General features: G+C 43.9%; 1 protein-coding gene across 1 annotated transcript in view; it reads left to right on the top strand.

Moving 5' to 3' along the window:
* Nucleotides 1-3,373: 3,373 nt before the first annotated feature.
* The window catches only part of LOC129865071 (fatty acyl-CoA reductase 1-like), a 71,850-nt gene continuing 57,991 nt past the window's right edge, over nucleotides 3,374-17,232 (top strand). Inside the window, exon 1 of the mRNA XM_055937542.1 lies at nucleotides 3,374-3,573. The gene's annotated coding sequence lies outside the window, so the exon portion shown is untranslated. The remainder of the gene's footprint in view (nucleotides 3,574-17,232) is intronic.

Here is a 17,232-nt window from a genome sequence, read left to right as displayed (position 1 = left end):
GTGTCCATAGGCTGGGTCTACTGGATGAGATAACAGTACCAGATTCCCTCCCAGTGCTCCACTCCCTAGTCTACTGAATGTATGAGGGAAATCTGGGCATTTATCTGGTGTGAATGAACGGATGGCCTTACCTCTCTCTCAGGGAATGTTAGAATCACTCCCTCACACTCGGCCAAGGGTCATCAAACATTTACCGCAAATATTAAATGTGTCTTTAAGATGTTACTCTGAGAATCAGAGCAGTGAAACACTCCCATTCTTTCCTTATCCTTTCATCTGTCACCTTGTTTTCTCTGGCTCCTGTTGTAGTACCGAGGAGCAGAGCCGATTCTCTCACACACACACACACACACACACACACACACACACACACACACACACACACACACACACACACACACACACACACACACACACACACACACACACACACACACACACACACACACACACACTGGGGCTGTGTGTTTCATCCTCCTTACAGCCACAGTGACCCTAAGGGCTGGGGTTAATTAGAATTGAGAGAAGTCAATTCAGGAAGTGATTTTAAATTAAAATCCCCAAATAAAAAAACATTTGAAATGAATACACTATATATCCAGCAGTATGTGGACACCCCTCCAAATTAGTGGATTTGGCTATTTCAGCCACACCGGTTGCCGACAGGTGTATACAATCGAGCACATAGCCATGCAATCTCCATAGACAAACATTTGCAGTAGAATGACCTTACTGAAGAGCTCAGTGACTTTCAACGTGGCACCGTCATAGGAGGCCACCTTTCCAACTAGTGAGTTTGTCAAATGTCTGCTCTACTAGAGCTGCCCCAGTCAACTGTAAGTGCTGTTATTGTGACGTGGAAACGTCTAGGAGCAACAACAGCTCAGCTGCGAAGTAATAGGCCACACAAGCTCACAGAACGGGACCACCGAGTGCTGAAGCGCATAGTGTGAAAAAATCATCTGTCCTCGGTTGCAACACTCACTACCCGAGTTCCAAACTGCCTCTGGAAACAACGTCAGCACAAGAACTGTTCGTCAGGAGCTTCATGAAATTGGTTTCCATGGCCAAGCAGCCACATACAAGCCTAAGATCACCATGTGCAATGGCTTGAGTGGTGTAAAGCGCACGGGCCATTGGACTCTGGAGCAGTGGGAACGCGTTCTCTGGAGTGATGAATTACGCTTCACCATCTGGCAGTCCGACGGACGAATCTGGGTTTGGCGGATGCCAGGAGAAAGCTACCTGCCCCAATGCATCAAATGAAATTGCATTTGTCACATGCGCCGAATATAACAATTGTAGACCTTACATTGAAATGCTTGCCGTGTGGTAGCAGAGAGAACTGTCTATGACTAGGGTGGCTGGAGTCTTTGGCAATTTTTAGAGCCTTCCTCTGATACCGCCTGGTATAGAGGTCCTGGATGGCAGGAAGCTTGACCCCAGTGATGTACTGGGCCGTACGCACTACCCTCTGTAGTACCTTGTGGTCGGAGGCTGAGCAGTTGCATAGTGCCAACTGTATAGTTTGGTGGAGTAGAAATAATGGTCTGGGGCTGTTTTTCATGGTTCGGGCTAAGGCCCCTTTGTTCCAGTGAAGGAAAATCTTAACGCTACAGCATACAATGACATTCTAGATGATTCTGTGCTTACACCTTTGTGGAAACAGTTTGGGGAATGCCTTTTCTTGTTTCAGCATGACAATGCCCCGTGCACAAAGCAAAGTCCATACAGAAATGGTTTGTCAAGATCGGTGTCGAAGAACTTGACTGGCCTGTACAGAGCCCTGACCTCAACCACATCGAACACCTTTTGGATGAATTGGAATGCCGACTGCGAGCCAGGCCTAATCGCCCAACATCAGTGCCCGACCTCACTAATGCTTGTGGCTGAATGGAAGCAAGACCCCACAGCAAGGTTCAAACATCTAGTGGAAAACCTTCCCAGAAGAGTGGATGCTGTTATAGCAGCAAAGGGGGGACCAACTCCATATTAATGCCCATGATATTGGAATGAGATGTTTGACTAGCAGGTGTCCACATAATTTTAGTCATCTAGTGTAGCTTCTGCTCCTCAGTTTCATTGAAAATAAATGCAGTTTTTTCAAATGTTGAATAGTTATTTAAGTTTAGGTCCTGAGAGAAAGAGAGAGAGACCTTCTGTCTTTCTTACCTCTTCTCATCTTTTTACTCCGTTGCTATTTTAGGGATACAATCTTGTCATTGAAAAACTGAGAGAATGGCCTTAGGCAGACTTTCCCTGTGAATAGTTAAGGTGATATAGCCTACTGTACACATATGATCACCAAACATATGTACAGTACACAGCTCTCAACTCATGTGATCATAACTTTCTTTTTATAGAGTAAATCACTGCCCTGCCCTGAATGGTGGTTCAAATCACTGCCCTGCCCTGAATGGTGATTCAAATCACTGCCCTACAATGAATGAAAGTCCCACTTGGGATGGGTGGAGTCAGATGGATGGAGGCTTGCTCCTTGGCAACCTTAAAGGTGATACACATAGGATTTGTTCGATTTTTGGCATTTGTTTTGAATGCAGCCTAATGCTAGGTGAATTGCAAGATATTTCACAGCGATTTCGATAGTACAATGATTCCCTACACTATTAAGCGCTTGCTTTCTCACATAAACTGAAATTGAGGGAACAGTGTAAAATGTTAGCAACCAGGAAATGACAGAACTATTTCCACTAGATAACACAGCCCCAAAGTCAGAACAGCTTTCCCATTTTGACAACAGATGCTGCTTTGGCAGGAGAAATCAGTAGGAAAATATCACAGCCAATCACAACACTGTGAAATCATTCCACTATTACTGCAGATATATTATGAACATTTTGTGAAATTACAATGCAAAAGGAAAAATAAATCCTGTGTGTAGCACATTTAAGTACTAAATGACAATTTATCATATTCTATCATGATGTGTCCATTCAGTAATTGATAGAACATGTCTTGACCTGATGGAGATGTGTGAGCTTCCTTCTGAATGAACAATACGGTATTCATGGGACCACTCAACTGGTGCACACTACAATACAGTGGTGAGTGTTGAGATGTGGGCTGGTACTTGCAGAAGAAAACCTATCACCTGTGGTTGGTTGTTTGTTACCTGTGTCCAATATCCATACAATTCAGTTCACAACCAATGTGTTTGGTTATACATTAGCCTGTGTTAAAGCCTCTCTTTTGTTGCTGACCATCATCAAAAAAACGAAGGATGGCACCAGGAAAGGGGCCGTCTCAGGTGAACCAAAATAAAAGAAAACAACGATTTCCATAACTGAGAAAAGGTGCGTCTCTGTCTGTCTGGAACACGCCCTCCGGTTTCTCTCATCCCATATCATCAATAACCACGCTCCTCCTCTGTATTCCGTGGGGAGACATGAGAGTGGCCGGCTGGCGCGGTCTAAGACAGTGAAAGTATTCCACAACGAGACTGTTCGTAGGAGCAGGCAGCAATATCTGCATTCCCCAGTTGAGAGGTGCATGTTTCGGTTCTGGGTCGCAAACCTACAGCCAAAACATACATACAAGGATATCCTATCCAAGGTAAGATTGATTTGACTCGTTTTTCCAATTCTTCAAATCCCGTTTTGGTGTAATTGGAAAAGAAGGCGCTGGAGTGAAGGACTCTCTCCATTCCCCAGTCAGATTTGTCTGGGATGGGAATGTAGAAAGCGTGCCCATTTGACGCCTCCGGTTTGTTTAAAAACATGCACATTAGCTTGTTAGGATGCACATTTAATTTAGCCTAGCCATACTGTGATCGCTTTCATTAATTTCTTAACATGAGTGAGTGCGGTGCGCGCGAGCTACAGTGCCGGATCTACCAGCGGCAAGTCAATCCAAAACAGTCTCTACAGCATATAGCTTTCTGGAAGGTGAGGGAGGTCTCTTTTTGTAAATCCTCCAAATATGTCTGCGTGCGTAAATATTGTTCCTTGTAGGCACACATAGACTAGCTTGCAATAGCCCAAAATAACTGAATAACTCGGCTAGATAAATGCTGCAGAATAAAAGGAGGCGGTATAAAAGCCGGTAAAATGACTCAGATGGAACTGTCATATTGGTTTATTGTGCATCGCTTTCTCATGGGGAATCAGCGCTGGCGCTCATTTACTGAGTAATCCGCGACTGCTCTCTGCGCGCTGAAAGTGAAGCACGCGTTCTCTATTTTGTGCAACAAGGTTCATAAATTATTGGGGGGGAGAGAGGTGTTTTGACAGTATTATTATTATCTATGTTGTACAACTGCCTAAGAATTTATTCCCGAATTAAAATGCCTCCAAAATTAACAGGAGATAATGTTGTAGATAATGTTGGATATCGCATTATGACAATGTGTATTTTGCTATCATTGGCCATTAGAATTAGCTAGCATCCACCACTGTATTATGTGGGACTTCCAGTCGTCAGATTTGAATTTGAGTTCATATAGTCCTTTACAACATATCTGAGGTGGCTGACCCCTGACCTTAAGCCTATATTTCCACCTTGATGGGCTCCTAACTTTTGAATGTGTGAGAATCCCTGTTGACCTTATACACCCCTGCAGAGGCGAGGAGAAGGAGAGTGAAGGCCAAATTGACCTCTGCAAGCACCAAATATGTCAGTACGCTTTGAGCCAGGTGTTGGGGTCCGGAGGTATGTGGTGTGAGAAATAGCTTGTCACATTATGTCACTTGTCATCAGTTTAAAAAATAATGAAAACATAGGAAGGTAATGTCTTGCGGTGGTTAATAAACGTAGATGTCACAGATAGGTTGAATTGTCCTCAGAGACTGGCACTGGCCTATATTTACTTTTTGTTCTGTTGGGAGACCTCAGTGATGATCTGCTCTTGTTCACAGCCAAGTAGTTATGTGTATGAGTTTGTGCATGGTGTAGCAACCTGACAGAGTACACATTGACACTTCATTCCCCTCATAAAAGTCCATGTAAAAGCAGCGCTACATTCTTGTACACTCATTCCAACAAGGTACGTAGTAATGCAATTTCCTGAGAACATTACGCTAGAGATGACCGTTGACCCTCTTGACTGAGCATTAAGGAAGTCTAAATTACACCCTCAATTTCCAGGGGCATACCCTCTCCATTCCTTTGTGCTCACTGCACTCTCTCTTTCTCTCTTCTTTACTGTCTCTGAGCCATGCTTCTCCTCCGTCTCACTCTCTCCTCTCCTCTCGCTCTCCTGCCTCTCCCTCTCTTATTTCTTAGTGTGGAAAGGCAGTGTCGTGTCTTTGGCATCATTAAAGGTGTTATTGTTATATACTGTTATTTTATCAAATCAATTCTCTGTAATTATTATTACGTGATTAAACTAATCATGTAAATTGAATTAACTAGGAAGTTGGGGCACCACGGAAAATCTTCAGATTACAAATATATAATTTTTCTTTTAATATCTGATCAATTAGTCTTCTATTAATTAATTATTCTTTACCTCAAGTCAGTCTCATCTGAACGTCGTAAATTGTTGCTTAACAAACCCAGCCTTTACTATAAACCATCCATACACCAATTGGCTCAATCATTTATTTACTAACTAACTAAATAATCACAGAAATGCAGAGAAGGGGGTGTGGACTGAGAAAGGAGCGGGAAAGACAAAAGGGATCACTACACACAGTTGATAATTATATAAATTGAAATGATAATCCTTTGGACATGAACACGCACTCATCAATAAATTTAATCCCACATGTCATTGTGATCTTCTCTGTTGGAATCGTCAGTCTGTCTGCTGGAGAGTCAGTTCATCAGAGAGTGGTTGTAGGTCTATCTGCAGCTCCTGATAGTGTCTGTTGTAATGGATATGTCAGGCGTCCATTATTCTTAGGATAGATGTTTCGACGGTTGTCGGTTTTCGCATCTCAGGTTTACATAATTTCTAGCTGCAGACTAGTAATTAGTATCTAAGATTTGCTCTTATTCTGTAGGGATCGATAATCTCAGAGTTGAACCATTTCCAGCCGTGTAGCCAATGCTCCACGTGATATCGTTTTCTAGTTTTGGTACTTAACTCTTCGCAATCACAGCTCTCGTTGTGGGTTTGCTTAGTCTGAAGAGGATTTTCTTAGGAGGGGCTTTTATTCGTAACAGTAGAAGAGGGCGGTTCTATGACGCCTGATTATGTCTGTGCTCAGGGGGCGTGGCCGCTGACTAGTTAAACTTTACAGGGAATACAATTCTCTCAAATTAAAGGTTTAACATCACATTACATAATTTCACAAATAGTTTAATCTATACTCCTTAATTTTATACAACAATTAGATGCAAACACCATAGTTGAGAAATGTACACATTCAGAAAAATAGTTATGTGTGTTTCCTGTCCTTCATGAGGTCACCAAATGAAACACACTCAACATAACTGTCCCTTAAGTATCCACAGACCCTTCCCACATTCTCACAAGTGGACATGTAGTTTAATTTTCCCGTTTTGGGGATTTAGGCGTTCGGCCACGTGAAATCCTTTGTTCACTCTGTTGTCTCTCTCTCTGCATGAAATGGGGGAGAGTTTCCGCCAGGAATTTACCACCTGAGATAACAGAACCTGAGTGTAGGCGAGAGTGGGAGAGGGGGAAGCCACGATCTACACCCAGAAAGGGCCACATCATAACAGCAGAATCAGACAGCTTAGTCTCTCTTACTCACTTTATCTCCCTCTCTCTCTCTCTTTTCTCTCCCTCTCTCACTCCCCCCTCTCCTCTAAACAGCCGCTGTGCTTTCTTTCTCGGTGCCAAAGTGTGTTTTATTCTCCTGGCGCGCTTTGCCACCATGCTCTTGCCCATTGCCCGCAGAGAACAGGGTGGCATGCACATCACAGATGTATCATGGGTGGTCCCGTCCTCCTTTCAACTCGTGTTCATTTCTGGAAGTACACGTTTGGGGTGGAAGAGTTGTGCAACAGCCTCAAAAGCACTTCTAGAAGCATCTACGTGTAGAGCAGGTCTGAATCTGTCAAAACCAGTATGGTTAGTTTGGAGACCTGCAGGGTTTTTTGTCAAAGAGGCTTTGTGTTATGCAAACACATCAGGATGCTTGTGGGTGGATGGGTATTTGGGCGGAGTTTTGTGGCATAAAGCTCATGTGATGTGGCGCGCTGTAACTGTAGGTTGTGCTGTAGGTGCCCTGGACCTAAGGGGAAAAAGAAAAACACACCTGTTGAGAATCAGAGATATTCCACTGCATGAACTCCTCAACTTTGTTACCGTAAATAACCTCCTCAAACAGATACTTAAAGGAGCAGTCAGAAGTTGCTACATCCATTTTTGGAGTTTTACATGAATGATATGTATCCATTGAGCTTAGTCAACTGTCGTATCCCATCAGAATTCAAAATATGAGCTTTTTTTACTCCAATGTTTGTAAACAAAGTAAATATAAACAAATGCTAGATATCTTAAAAAACATGTTTCAAACATGGATGGTCAGTCCTTAAATCCATAGCTCTGTCTTTGAATTTGAGACTGGTTACATTGCTCCAGCCCTATCCCCCTGCTTTTTACCCACACAGTGGTGGGGAGATGCTTTGTTGTTATTTTAACTGCTGATTGCTACTTTTAATGACTCCACTAAAAAATTGCTGAAGAAAAGGTAGACCTCAAACTTTAACAGTCTCATATGTTGAATGCAAGGACCTGCATGCTGTTGGGATTGTCTATGAAGTGAATGAATCATGTAGGGAAATGCATAGGGAAGGAGAAGTGTAGTCTAATGTGTTTCCTGTGATGGGTTGAAGAGGTCAGGGACAGGAGCTATGTTAATGGGACATGATGGTGCGCTTCACCCTAAGTCAATACAAACACATTAGACTGAAGCAATGGGAAAGGAAACAATTTAGGCCACTTGCTTTGTAGGATGTTTATTACTGCTTTAGTTAACTTATTCGAGGCATATCTGTGATACCATTACTTCAACTTTGCTTCTGTTCCAATACAGTCTCATAATTAGTGTGACCATGTAATCTATTTAACTGGCTGATTTGGTTTTGTGAGATTTGTGTGCTCGGTGCCAGTGGAGATGCTAATCCTGTCATGGAGAGAGTTGGCACAGCAGGATGTGAGTAACACTAAACACACACTCTGTTAAATATGGCACTATTCCCACTACGAGAGCTGAACGAGAGTCTGAGGAACGGAGTGGCCAAAGAGATTTGTACTTTTTAATTCACACTACATGCATTCTTGGTCCGCAGTTCAAATTGACCGTAAATATCAAAGTAGCCAATAAGTTAAGCAAAAATGATTTAATAATCCAAGCAACTTTTCTACTAAAACATATTACAATATTGAATAATGCAACCAAATCATGAGCAGATCATTTTTTACGATGTATCATATCGTTGTACCTGCACCAAAACTCCAATATTTTTCCTTCATAGCTTTCTCTCTATCTTCTTTTAAAATAGGGAGTCAATTGGTTTTCTTATGGCTCTCTCTTGTCCCTCTGCAGCAGACATATGGTGAGCAATATGTTGGAAACAAGTAGTTGCAAAAAAACCCCGTTATTGAACCGCAATACATATAGAATTGTGAGAATCGAAAGAATCGCAATACATATCGTATCGGCACCTAAGCATCATGATAAAATTGTATCATGAGGTCCCTGGCAATTCCCAGCCCTACAATTAAAGAGTTCATTTTCTCGTCCGTACACATGAAATTAACTGACAATACACAGCTAACTCCTGCTAGCTAGCTATCTAACAACATGCTTAATGATCAAGCAACGTTAGCATATCAAAAATGAATGATTACCCCACCCATAGGAATATAAAAGTACAGTAACGCTATACAGTATCCTTCCTATTATATTTGCAAAAGAACAATATAGGAGGAAGGTGGAATCCTATTACAGCGGCTCCGACGCTCGTCGTATGTGGCAGGGCTTGCAGGTGATAATGGATTACAAAGGGAAACCCAGCCATGAGTCGCCCAACTATGCAGAACTCCCAAATTAGGAATGTAACACTGTGCCTTGAATGAAAACCTTTTTTTTCTGGATGACTGTCTGATCTCGCTCTCCATGGCTGATGTGAGCCAATCATTTAAACAGGTTAACAATCACAAGGCCACCGGGCCAGATGGAATGCCAGGGAGCGTTCTCGAAGCATGCGCAGACCAGCTAGCAAGTGTCTTCACAGACCATTTCAATCTCTCGTTGTCCCAGTCTGTAATCCCAACATGTTTGAAGCTGACCATCAATTTGCATACCACCCCAACAGATCCACAGATGACGCCATTTCAATTTCACTTCACACTGCCCTCTCCCACCTGAAGAAAAGAGGAAATAACTATGTGTTACTACTGCTCATAGACCACAGCTCAGCGTTCAACACCATAGTCCCCTCCAAGCACATCACCAAGCTAGGGACCCTAGGACTGAACCCCTCCTGCAACTGGATCCAATACTTCCTGACGGGCCGGCCCCAGGAGACGAGGGTAGGCAACAACACCTCCGCCACGCTGACCCTAAACACCGGGGCTCTCAGGGGCGTGTGCTTAGTTCCCTCCTGTGCTTCCTGTTTACCCACGACTGCATGGCCACGCACGACTCCAACACCATCAAGTTTGCTGACGACACAACGGTGGTAGGCCTGATCACCGACGGCGATGAGTCTGCCTACAGGGAGGAGGCCAGTGACTTAGCAGCGTGGTGCCAGAACGACAACCTCTCCCTCAACGCCAGTAAGACCAAGGAGCTGATCGTGGTCTATAGGAGAAAGAGGGGAGAGGACGCCCCCATCCACATCGACGTGGCTGGTGTGGAACGGGTCAAGAGCTTCAAGTTCCTTTGCGTCCATATCACTAAGGACATGGTCCACACATACCCGCACAGTCGTGAAGAGGGCACTGCATCACCTCTTCCCCCTCAGGAAGCTGACAAGATTTGTCATGGGCCCTCGGATCCTCTACAGCTGCACCATCGAGAGCATCTTGACTGGCTGCATCATCGCTTGGTATGGCAAATGTACTGCCCTTGACCGCAAAGTGCTACAGAGGGTGGTGCAGACAGCCCAGTGCATCACTAGGGCCAAGCTCCTTGCCATCCAGGACCTCTACATCAGGCGGTCAGAGGAAGGCCTGAAAAATTCAGAGACAGGCTCCGAGACAGCTTCTACCCCCAAGCCATAAGACTGCTAAATGTCCAGACTGCTAAATAGTCAATTAACGGTACCCCAAACTATCTGCACTCTCTATCTTGCACTGACCCTATGCACATTCACACAGGCCTGGGCAACTCCAGTCCTCGGGGACATGATTGGTGTCACACTATTCCCCCATCCCTAGAAAACACACCTGATTTAAACTAATTGCATTTTTAACTGAAGATCAGGATTAGTTGATTATTGGAGTCAGGTGTGTTAGCTGGGGATAGGGCAAAACTGAGACACCAATCAGGCCCCTGAGGCCTGGAGTTGCCCAGGCCTGCCGGACTAGACTTTATATGTGACTCACCACCTGGATTCGGTCTTATGTAGCAAAATTTGAAATAGTGTTTTTTACATTTGATAAAAGTAGAGACTCAGAGCTACAAAATGATATATCATACACTGCATTTTTTAGGAACTACGGGAAAGTAATTCTGCTTTGAAAGTTGATAAACTTGTAAACTCACTTTTGAGAAAATGGCCTTTGAATGTTTTGGTATGTAGGGAAGAGTTCTTCTTTGTCTACACCCACTCAGCATCGTTCACACCTTCTTAAGCTTTAACCCCACCCATCTCGTTTCGCTCTAGGAGCGTTCAGAGTGCACACTTGACTGATGATTTGTTTACCTCTGGATAACATCAAAACAGCCTAACCAGCTCTGCTGGCAATAATTTCATTACGCTTTTTTGCTGGCGTTTACTGACACCAAGTTCGCAAGTTTACATTGCAGTATACAGAAGACATGGGTATTTTTTGTGAAAAGTCTTATAAGTCTGAAGACCCTCTTATAAGGAAACGTTTAGTCATGAGTTCAAAAGAATGAAGGAAGGATCATTAAACAGCATTAGAGCAAGAGAAATAGACAATAGAAGAGAAAAGAAGCAGAGGAAAATACCAAGAAGAAAGGAGGAGAACAACTGAGGCAGAGGAAAGAGGAAGGAAGCAAACGCTGTTCTTGCACCTGACCCACATCCCTCATGGGAGACCCAGATTCCGCTGTGTCAGCACTAAAGGCCATTGTACCCAGTCCCTGTATTTATGAGCAGGGGAGGCAAGGGATCAAGGAGGGGACCTGTCAGACCCCAAGGATGAATGGCCTTTGGATGGGAAGGGGAGACGGGGGTGGGGGGCTGCCCAGCTGCCTGACACACTGTTAACAGTTCATTTGATGGAACATTTACGCCTCAAAGCAGGGATATAAATTCAACACTAGCTGCCTCTCTATGATGTCTGTGGACCTGTTGGCTGTTTCAGACCAGAGCCGTGTTGTGGGAACTGGGAAAGAACACGGGTATTCTGTTTACAGAATATCATAAAGCATCATTGAGAAGAGGTAGTGATTTTCCATCTCTAGACTGGGTTAAATGGGTTAAGAGAGGGAATGGAGACCAGGAGGCCAATATGTGTGTGTGTGTGCGCGCGCATGCCTGAGTTATGAGATTGTTTAAATGTCGGCAGTGATGTTATCCCAAATGATGGCTATAGGCCAGTATGCTATAGGCTAACAGCTTCTCTATACGGTAATGATAGAGCCAAATAGTCCATGTGACGACACACGCAAGGGTTTGACATCCTTGTGAATGTTTCAAGAATGTCTTACTCTCACCTGGATGTCTCAAGAATGTCTTACTCTCACCTGGATGTCTCAAGAATGTCTTACCCTCACCTGAATGTCTTACTCTCACCTGAATGTCTCAAGAATGTCTTACTCTCACCTGGATGTCTCAAGAATGTCTTACCCTCACCTGAATGTCTTACTCTCACCTGGATGTCTCAAGAATGTCTTACCCTCACCTGAATATCTTACTCTCACCTGAATGTCTCAAGAATGTCTTACTCTCACTTGGATGTCTCAAGAATGTCTTACTCTCACCTGAATGTCTCAAGAATGTCTTACTCTCACTTGGATGTCTCAAGAATGTCTTACTCTCACTTGGATGTCTCAAGAATGTCTTACTCTCACCTGAATGTCTCAAGAATGTCTTACTCTCACTTGGATGTCTCAAGAATGTCTTACTCTCACCTGAATGTCTCAAGAATGTCTTACTCTCACTTGGATGTCTCAAGAATGTCTTACCCTCACCTGAATGTCTTACTCTCACTTGGATGTCTCAAGAATGTCTTACTCTCACCTGAATGTCTCAAGAATGTCTTACCCTCACCTGAATGTCTTACTCTCACCTGGATGTCTCAAGAATGTCTTACTCTCACCTGGATGTCTCAATAATGTCTTACCCTCACCTGAATGTCTTACTCTCACCTGGATGCCTCAATAATATCTTACTCTCATCTGGATGTCTCAAGAATGTCTTACTCTCACCTGAATGTCTCAAGAATGTCTTACCCTCACCTGAATGTCTTACTCTCACCTGGATGTCTCAAGAATGTCTTACTCTCACCTGGATGTCTCAAGAATGTCTTACCCTCACCTGAATGTCTTACTCTCACCTGGATGTCTCAAGAATGTCTTACCGTCACCTGAATGTCTTACTCTCACCTGAATGTCTCAAGAATGTCTTACCCTCACCTGAATGTCTTACTCTCACCTGGATGTCTCAAGAATATCTTACTCTCATCTGGATGTCTCAAGAATGTCTTACTCTCACCTGAATGTCTCAAGAATGTCTTACTCTCACCTGGATGTCTCAAGAATGTCTTACTCTCACCTGGATGTCTCAAGAATGTCTTACCCTCACCTGAATGTCTTACTCTCACCTGGATGCCTCAAGAATATCTTACTCTCATCTGGATGTCTCAAGAATGTCTTACTCTCACCTGAATGTCTCAAGAATGTCTTACCCTCACCTGAATGTCTTACTCTCACCTGGATATCTCAAGAATGTCTTACTCTCACCTGGACGTCTCAAGAATGTCTTACCCTCACCTGAATGTCTCAAAAATGTCTTACCCTCACCTGAATGTCTCAAGAATGTCTTACTCTCACCTGGATGTCTCAAGAATGTCTTACTCTCACCTGGATGTCTCAAGAATGTCTTACTCTCACCTGATTGTCTCAAGAATTTCTTACTCACACCTGGATGTCTCAAGAATGTCTTACTCTCACCTGGATGTCTCAATAATGTCTTACTCTCACCTGGATGTCTCAAGAATGTCTTACCGTCACCTGAATGTCTTACTCTCACCTGAATGTCTCAAGAATGTCTTACCCTCACCTGAATGTCTTACTCTCACCTGGATGTCTCAAGAATATCTTACTCTCATCTGGATGTCTCAAGAATGTCTTACTCTCACCTGGACGTCTCAAGAATGTCTTACCCTCACCTGAATGTCTCAAAAATGTCTTACCCTCACCTGAATGTCTCAAGAATGTCTTACTCTCACCTGGATGTCTCAAGAATGTCTTACCCTCACCTGAATGTCTTACTCTCACGTGGATGCCTCAAGAATATCTTACTCTCATCTGGATGTCTCAAGAATGTCTTACTCTCACCTGAATGTCTCAAGAATGTCTTACCCTCACCTGAATGTCTTACTCTCACCTGGATATCTCAAGAATGTCTTACTCTCACCTGGACGTCTCAAGAATGTCTTACCCTCACCTGAATGTCTCAAAAATGTCTTACCCTCACCTGAATGTCTCAAGAATGTCTTACTCTCACCTGGATGTCTCAAGAATGTCTTACTCTCACCTGGATGTCTCAAGAATGTCTTACTCTCACCTGATTGTCTCAAGAATTTCTTACTCACACCTGGATGTCTCAAGAATGTCTTACTCTCACCTGGATGTCTCAATAATGTCTTACTCTCACCTGGATGTTTAAAGAAAGTCTTACTCTCACCTGGATGTCTCAAGAATGTCTTACACTCACCTGAATGTCTTACTCTCACCTGGATGTCTCAAGAATATCTTACTCTCATCTGGATGTCTCAAAAATGTCTTACTCTCACCTGAATGTCTCAAGAATGTCTTACCCTCACCTGAATATCTTACTCTCACCTGGATGTCTCAAGAATGTCTTACTCTCACCTGGACGTCTCAAGAATGTCTTACCCTCACCTGAATGTCTCAAAAATGTCTTACCCTCACCTGAATGTCTCAAGAATGTCTTACTCAGCCTCCCGGGTGGCGCAGTGGTCTAGGGCACTGCATCGCAGCGCTAACTGCGCCACCAGAGTCTCTGGGTTCGCGCCCAGGCTCTGTCGCAGCCGGCCGCGACCGGGAGGTCCGTGGGGCGACGCACAATTGGCATAGCGTCGTCCGGGGTAGGGAGGGTTTGGCCGGTAGGGATATCCTTGTCTCATCGCGCTCCAGCGACTCCTGTGGCGGGCCGGGCGCAGTGCGCGCCAACCAAGGGGGGCCAGGTACACGGTGTTTCCTCCGACACATTGGTGCGGCTGGCTTCCGGGTTGGAGGCGCGCTGTGTTAAGAAGCAGTACGGCTGGTTGGGTTGTGCTTCTGAGGACGCATGGCTTTCGACCTTCGTCTCTCCCGTGCCCGTACGGGAGTTGTAGCGATGAGACAAGGTAGTAATTACTAGCGATTGGATACCACGAAAATTGGGGAGAAAAATGGGATAAAATTTATAAAAAAGAAAAAGAAAAAAGAAAAAGAATGTCTTACTCTCACCTGGATGTCTCAAGAATGTCTTACTCTCACCTGAATGTCTAACGAATGTCTTACCCTCACTCGAATGTCTCAAGAATGTCTTACCCTCACCTGAATGTGTCAAGAATGTCTTACCCTCACCTGAATGTCTAACGAATGTCTTACCCTCACCCGAATGTCTTACCCTCACCCGAATGTCTCAAGAATGTCTTACCCTCACCTGAATGTCTCAAGAATGTCTTACCCTCACCTGAATGTCTCAAGAATGTCTTACCCTCACCTGAATGTCTCAAGAATGTCTTACCCTCACCTGAATGTCTCAAGAATGTCTTACCCTCACCTGAATGTCTCAAGAATGTCTTACCCTCACCTGAATGTCTAACGAATGTCTTACTCTCACCTGGATGTCTCAAGAATGTCTTACTCTCACCTGGATGTCTCAAGAATGTCTTACCCTCACCTGAATGTCTCAAGAATGTCTTACCCTCACCTGAATGTCTCAAGAATTTCTTAGCCTCACCTGAATGTCTCAAGAATGTCTTACCCTCACCTGAATGTCTCAAGAATGTCTTACCCTCACCTGAATGTCTCAAGAATGTCTTACCCTCACCTGAATGTCTCAAGAATGTCTTACCCTCACCTGAATGTCTCAAGAATGTCTTACCCTCACCTGAATGTCTCAAGAATTTCTTAGCCTCACCTGAATGTCTCAAGAATGTCTTACCCTCACCTGAATGTCTAACGAATGTCTTACCCTCACCTGAATGTCTAACGAATGTCTTACTCTCACCTGGATGTCTCAAGAATGTCTTACCCTCACCCGAATGTCTCAAGAATGTCTTACCCTCACCCGAATGTCTCAAGAATGTCTTACCCTCACCTGAATGTCTCAAGAATGTCTTACCCTCACCCGAATGTCTCAAGAATGTCTTACCCTCACCCGAATGTCTCAAGAATGTCTTACCCTCACCTGAATGTCTCAGGAATGTCTTACTCTCACCTGGATGTCTCAAGAATGTCTTACTCTCACCTGGATGTCTCAAGAATGTCTTACCTCACCTGAATGTCTCAAGAATGTCTTACCCTCACCTGAATGTCTAACGAATGTCTTACCCTCACCTGAATGTCTCAAGAATGTCTTACTCTCACCTGGATGTCTCAAGAATGTCTTACCCTCACCTGGATGTCTCAAGAATGTCTTACCCTCACCTGAATGTCTCAAGAATGTCTTACCCTCATCTGAATGTCTCAAGAATGTCTTACCCTCACCCGAATGTCTCAAGAATGTCTTACCCTCACCTGAATGTCTCAAGAATGTCTTACCCTCACCTGAATGTCTCAAGAATGTCTTACCCTCACCTGAATGTCTCAAGAATGTCTTACCCTCACCCAAATGTCTCAAGAATGTCTTACCCTCACCCGAATGTCTCAAGAATGTCTTACCCTCACCTGAATGTCTCAAGAATGTCTTACCCTCACCCGAATGTCTCAAGAATGTCTTACCCTCACCTCAATGTGTCAAGAATGTCTTACCCTCACCTGAATGTCTCAAGAATGTCTTACCCTCACCTGAATGTCTCAGGAATGTCTTACCCTCACCTGAATGTCTCAAGAATGTCTTACCCTCACCTGAATGTCTCAAGAATGTCTTACCCTCACCCGAATGTCTCAAGAATGTCTTACACTCACCCGAATGTCTCAAGAATGTCTTACCCTCACCTGAATGTCTCAAGAATGTCTTACCCTCACCCGAATGTCTCAAGAATGTCTTACCCTCACCTCAATGTGTCAAGAATGTCTTACCCTCACCTGAATGTCTCAAGAATGTCTTACCCTCACCTGAATGTGTCAAGAATGTCTTACCCTCACCTGAATGTCTCAAGAATGTCTTACCCTCACCTGAATTTCTCAAGAATGTCTTACCCTCACCCGAATGTCTCAAGAATGTCTTACCCTCACCTGAATGTGTCAAGAATGTCTTACACTCACTTGAATGTCTCAAGAATGTCTTACCCTCACCTGAATGTCTCAAGAATGTCTTACCCTCACCTGAATGTCTCAAGAATGTCTTACCCTCACCTGAATGTCTCAAGAATGTCTTACTCTCACCTGAATGTCTCAAGAATGTCTTACCCTCACCTGAATGTCTCAAGAATGTCTTACCCTCACCTGAATGTCTCAAGAATGTCTTACTCTCACCTGAATGTCTCAAGAATGGCTTTCCCTCACCTGAATGTGTCAAGAATGTCTTACCCTCACCTGAATGTGTCAAGAATGTCTTACCCTCACCCGAATGTCTCAAGAATGTCTGTCACCTACTGGAAGAGCACTGTGAAGCTAACAACGTAATTGTCTGTTTGGAATATTTTCACAGTGTGAGATAAGTGGGACAAGACTTTATAGTAGTAGCGGTGTCTCTGAGAATAACCTTAGAGACAGCTGGGAGCTGTAAGAGCAGCATTTATTTAATTTCTCACTCCGACCA

The sequence above is a fragment of the Salvelinus fontinalis genome, chromosome 11 (genome assembly GCF_029448725.1).
Source record: "Salvelinus fontinalis isolate EN_2023a chromosome 11, ASM2944872v1, whole genome shotgun sequence".
Classification (NCBI taxonomy): domain Eukaryota; kingdom Metazoa; phylum Chordata; class Actinopteri; order Salmoniformes; family Salmonidae; genus Salvelinus; species Salvelinus fontinalis.
This window is presented reverse-complemented; position numbering and strand designations above follow the sequence as displayed.